General features: G+C 40.0%; 1 non-coding gene across 1 annotated transcript; it reads right to left on the bottom strand.

Moving 5' to 3' along the window:
- Positions 1-5013: 5013 nt before the first annotated feature.
- Positions 5014-5120, bottom strand: LOC112731440 (small nucleolar RNA R71). The gene has a single exon (XR_003167217.1). It is a non-coding gene; the product is annotated as a small nucleolar RNA R71 (small nucleolar RNA).
- Positions 5121-5821: the final 701 nt, after the last annotated feature.

The following is a 5821-nucleotide window of genomic DNA, read 5'->3' as shown; positions in this document are numbered from 1 at the left end:
AAGATCTCTTTCATGAACTTGGCATAAGAAGGTATTTGCTCAAGTGCTTCTGCAAATGGAATCTTTATTTCAAGAGTCCTGAGATAATCTGCAAAGCGAGCAAATTGCTTATCCTGCTCCTCTTTCCGGAGTTTTTGAGGATAAGGTATCTTGGCTTTATATTCTTCAACCTTAGTTGCTACAGGTTTATTGCCTACAGAAGTGGTTGAAGAAGCCTTTTTAGAGGGGTTCTCATCAGCACTTGTGTGTGTCTGATCCCTCACTGGCAATTGAGTGCCAGAGTTCGAAGCTAGAGTGACGTGAGAAGCCAACTCCTTGTCTGTTTCTGGCGTTTGAACGCCAGAATTGTGCCCATTTTGGGCGTTCAACGCCAGATCCTTGCCCATTTCTGGCGTTGAACGCCAGTCCTGCTTTGTTTCTAGCGTTGAACGCCAGTTTTGGCCATGGTCTGGGCGTTCAGCGCCAGCCTTCCACCAATTTTCTGGCGTTTTAGCGCCAGAATTATTTTTCCCTGGGCTCTTACTGTCCTCAAGTGAATTTTGGGTGGTTTGCTCATTTCTTAGCTTTTTGCTGCCCTGAGGTGGGGTATTTAATGTTTTCCCACTTCTTAGTTGAACTGCTTGGCATTCTTCTGCTATTTGCCTTGACAGCTGCTGCTTTGTTTGCTTAAACTGTTCGTCCATATGTATATTAGCCATCCTTGTCTCTTGTAACCTGTCTTTAAATTCGGCTAGCTGCTTTGTTAGAAAGTCCAATTGCTGATTGAATTCAGCAGCTTGTTTTACAGGACTGAGTTCAGCAGTTACTATTTTAACCTCTTCATTCAGGGAAGGGTTACTGCTTAGGTACAGATGCTGATTCTTGGCAACTGTATCAATGAGCTCTTGAGCCTCTTCAATTGTCTTTCTCATGTGGATAGATCCACCAGCTGAGTAATCTAGAGACATCTGGGCTCCTTCTGCAAGCCCATAGTAGAAGATGTCTAACTGAACCCACTCTGAAAACATTTCAGAGGGGCATTTTTGTAGCATCTCTCTGTATCTCTCCCAGGCATCATAAAGAGATTTATTATCTCCTTGTTTAAAGCCTTGGATGTCCAGCCTTAGCTGTGTCATCCTTTTTGGAGGGAAATATTAATTCAGGAATTTTTCTGTCAGCTGTTTCCATGTCCTTATGCTGGCCTTAGGTTGGTTATTCAACCACCTCTTAGCTTGATCTTTTACAGCAAATGGAAACAGTAATAGTCTGTAGACATCCTGATCTATTTCTTTATCATGTACTGTGTCAGCAATTTGTAAAAACTGTGCCAGAAACTCTGTAGGTTCTTCCTGTGGAAGAGCAGAATACTGGCAACTTTGCTGCACCATGATAATGAGCTGAGGATTCAACTCAAAGCTACTGACTCCAATGGAGGGTATGCAGATACTACTCCCATATGAAGCAGTAGAGGGGTTAGAATATGACCCCAGAATCCTCCTGGACTGTTCATTTCCGCTTAGGTCCATGATAGAGAAAGGGAGATGATGTAAAATAGAAAAAATATTTTTATTTATTTATTTATATATTTATTTCGAAAATAAAATAAATTAAAATAAAATAAATAAAAATTGAGTGAAGATTTTCGAAAAACTGAGGAGAGAGAAAGTGGTTAGGAAGTTTTGAAAAGGATATGATGATTTTGAAAAAAAAGTTTTAAATTTTGAAATAAAAAAATCTGAATTTTAGAAATATATTTCGAAAATTTGTTTTTAAAATAGAGAGAAAAGATATTTTTGATTTTTAAGAGGAAAGAGAAAAACAATAAGATAGCACAAGATTTAAAATTTTTAGATCTAATGCTCCTTATTTTCGAAAACTTTGGAGGGAAAACACCAAGGAACACCAAACTTAAAAATTTTAAGAAAACCAAAATGAATTTTTGAAAATTTTAAGAAAAAAACAACAAGAAAACACTAAACTTAAAGTTTGGCACAGGATCTAATAGAAAAATTATTTTTGAAAAAGGTTTTAATAAGAAAATAAGGATTCTAAAATTTTAACACGACAATAACACGAGACTCTAAACAAAAAGAGAAATTTTTCCTAATCTAAGCAACAAAATAAACCATTAGTTGTCCAAACACAAACAATCCCCGGCAACGGCGCCAAAAACTTGGTGCACGAATTATGAATCACACTTTTCACAACTCGTACCACTGACCAGCAAGTGCACTGGGTCGTCCAAGTAATACCTCACGTGAGTAAGGGTCGAATCCCACGGAGATTGTTGGTTTGAAGCAATCTATGGTTAGCTTGTAAATCTTAGTCAGGAAGTCAATTATGTTTATCAGTTGAATTGCAAATAAACAATAGAGCATGGATTAAAGGTTACTTGTTATGCAGTAATGGAGAATATGTTGGAGTTTTGGAGATGCTTTGTCTTCTGAATCTCTGCTTTCCTCTGTCTTCTTGTTCACGCATGCACGTCCTCCTATGGCAAGCTGTGTGTTGGTGGATCACCGTTGTCAATGGCTACCTTCCATCCTTCCAGTGAAAACTACGCTCACGCGCTCTGTCACAGCACGGCTAATCACCGGTTGGTTCTCAATCCGGTTGGAATAGGATTTACTATCCTTTTGCGTCTGTCACTAACGCCCAGCCTTCAGGAGTTTGAAGCTCGTCACAGTCATTCAATCCTTGAATCCTACTCAGAATACCACAGACAAGGTTTAGACTTTCCGGATTCTCATGAATGCCGCCATCAATTCTAGCTTATACCACGAAGATTTTGATTAAGAGATCTAAGAGATACTCATTCAATCTGATATAGAACGGAGGTGGTTGTCAGGCACACGTTCATGGGTTGAGAATGGTGATGAGTGTCACGAATCATCACCTTCATCACAGTTAAGCGCGAATGAACATCTTAGATAGGAACAAGCGTGTTTGAATAGAAAACAGAAATACTTGCATTAATCCATCGAGACACAGCAGAGCTCCTCACCCCCAACAATGGAGTTTAGAGACTCATGCCGTCAAAGAGTACAAAGTTCAGATCTAAAAATGTCATGAGATGTAAAATAAGTCTCTAAAAGTTGTTTAAATACTAAACTAGTGGCCTAGGTTTACAAAAAATGAGTAAACTATGATGGATGATGCAGAGATCCACTTCTGGGGCCCACTTGGTGTGTGCTGTGGCTGAGATTTAAGAAATCCACGTGCAGAGGCCATTTGTGGAGTTGAACGCCAGTTTTTGTGCCAGTTTGGGCGTTCAACTCCAGCTTTTGATCCTTTTCTGGCGCTGGACGCCAGAATTGGGCAGAAAACTGGCATTGAACGCCAGTTTATGTCATCTATCCTTGTGCAAAGTATGGACTATTAAATATTTCTGGAAAGCCCTGGATGTCTACTTTCCAACTCAATTGGAAGCATGCCATTTCAAGTTCTGTAGCTCCAGAAAATCCACTTTGAGTGCAGGGAGGTCAGAATCCAACAGCATCAGCAGTCCTTTTTCAGCCTGAATCAGATTTTTGCTCAGCTCCTTCAATTTTAGCCAGAAAAATACCTGAAATTACAGAAAAACACACAACTCATAGTAAAGTCCAGAAATATGAATTTTTCCTAAAAACTAATGGAAATAAACTAAAAACTAACTAGAACATACTTAAAACTATATGAAATTAACCCCAAAAAGCGTATAAAATATCCGCTCATCAATTGCCAAGGAGATCAATGAATGCATTGATTGAGGAAGAGATGAAAATGAACTTGATCCGGAGGATGCAATATCTCCTAAGCCCAATGAACTCCTCATTTCTGATCTTACCCATTCTCTTTAATTTCTGCCGATTACTTCTATGATCATCTTCCCCATTCCCATTTAAGATTCTGCAATTTATTTTCCGTTATCTATTTTCAGCTCTTTATTTCCAACATTTACATTTTCTTCTATTTACTTTCCCGCCATTTAATTTCCTGCAACTCTCAAACCAAATTCTGTTTAGCTCAACTAAAACATTCTTCCAATTAAAGTTGCTTGACCAATCAATCCCTGTGGGATTCGACCTCACTCTATTGTGAGTTTTTACTTGACGACAATTCGGTATACTTGCCGAGGGAGATTTGTTAAGAGACAAATTTCCGTGCATCAAGTTTATGGCGCCGTTGCCGGGGATTGATTTTGTATCAACAATGATTAAATTGGTGGATAACTAGATTGAGCATTTTCCTCTCGTTTGATTTAGTTTCATCTGAGTAATTTACTTTTAGTTTTAGTTATTTCTTTCCCTGTACCTTTCACCCATTAGTGGTGTTACCTGCATTGTGTTTTAATATTTGGTTCACTGACCCACTAACTGTTTGATATATTGTATCACTCACACTAATAGCATTTCTGCAGAAAATATTGTCTACATCTATCTTTCTTGCTTGTGCCTTATTGGGTGAATGACAGGTAGAAGAAGCAGGGCTTCTACTTCCTTTGATTCTGAACCTGAGAGGACCTTCCTTAGATTAAGGAGGAAAGCAAGAGGGAAGAAAGTAGTTGGTGCTGAGGAAGAGGAGGAGTACTTTGAACTAGACATGGATGAGAATATGGAGAACCATCATGAAGAAGAGGCTCACAACCATGGCAGAGAAGGTCCAGCGCATTAGGCTGGACAAGAGAGAAGAGTTCTGGGTTCTTACTTCAACCTAAATCCAGGAAACTGTGGAAGTAGCATCCAAAGGCCAACCATACATGCCAACAACTTTGAACTAAAGCCACATCTCATCACCCTTGTTCAGAACAATTGTTCATTCGGAGGAAGTATCCAAGAAGACCCCAATCAACATCTAACCACCTTCCTGAGGATATGCGATACTGTGAAGTCTAATGGTGTTCACCCTGACACCTATAAACTACTTCTGTTTCCCTTCTCACTCAACGACAAAGCATCTAAATGGCTGGAATCCTTTCCAAAGGAGAGTTTAGCAACCTGGGAAGACGTGGTGAACAAATTCTTGGCAAGATTTTATCCTTCTCAACGAATCAACAGGTTGAGAGCTGAGGTACAAACCTTCAGGCAGCAAGATGGCGAGACTCTATATGAAGCATGGGAGAGGTTTAAGGACCTGACAAGAAGATGCCCGCCAGATATGTTCAATGAATGGGTACAGTTGCACATTTTCTATGAAGGCCTTTCGTATGAATCAAAGAAGGCAGTAGACCACTCATCCGGGGGATCTCTGAACAAGAAGAAGACCATTGAAGAAGCCATAGATGTCATTGAGACTGTAGCAGAGAATGACTACTTCTATGCTTCTGAAAGAGGCAACACTAGAGGAATGATGGAGCTGAACAATGTGGATGCACTACTTGCTCAAAACAAGCTTATTACCAAGCAGTTGACTGACCTTACCAAAAAGATAGAGAGGAATCAAGTGGCAGCAATCACCACCTCAGTAGCAGCTCAAGAAGGAGTGAATGAAGAAGCAGAGGGTGATCAGGAACAAGCCAACTACATTGGAAATTCACCTAGGCAGCACCATGACCCATACTCCAAAACATATAATCTCGGTTGGAGGAACCACCCAAACTTTGGGTGGGGAAACCAACAAGATCAAGGCGAAGATCAGAGACGCCACAACCCCAACAACAATGCAGCTCACCAACACTCCACACAGAGGTCATATCAACACCCACCTAACAACACTTCTCAACATCCATACCAAAGTCAAAATAGCCCTTCTCATCCTTCCAATCTCAACTCTCCATCATCGGAAGAAAGACTCTCAAGGATTGAAACTCTACTTGAAGGCATATGCAAGGAAATCCAAGATAGTAAGATGTTCCGAGAGGAAG

This window comes from Arachis hypogaea, chromosome 12 (assembly GCF_003086295.3).
Source record: "Arachis hypogaea cultivar Tifrunner chromosome 12, arahy.Tifrunner.gnm2.J5K5, whole genome shotgun sequence".
Taxonomy (NCBI): Eukaryota; Viridiplantae; Streptophyta; class Magnoliopsida; order Fabales; family Fabaceae; genus Arachis; species Arachis hypogaea.
Note: the sequence above shows the minus strand (reverse complement) of the source record. Positions and strands in the feature narration are given on the sequence as shown.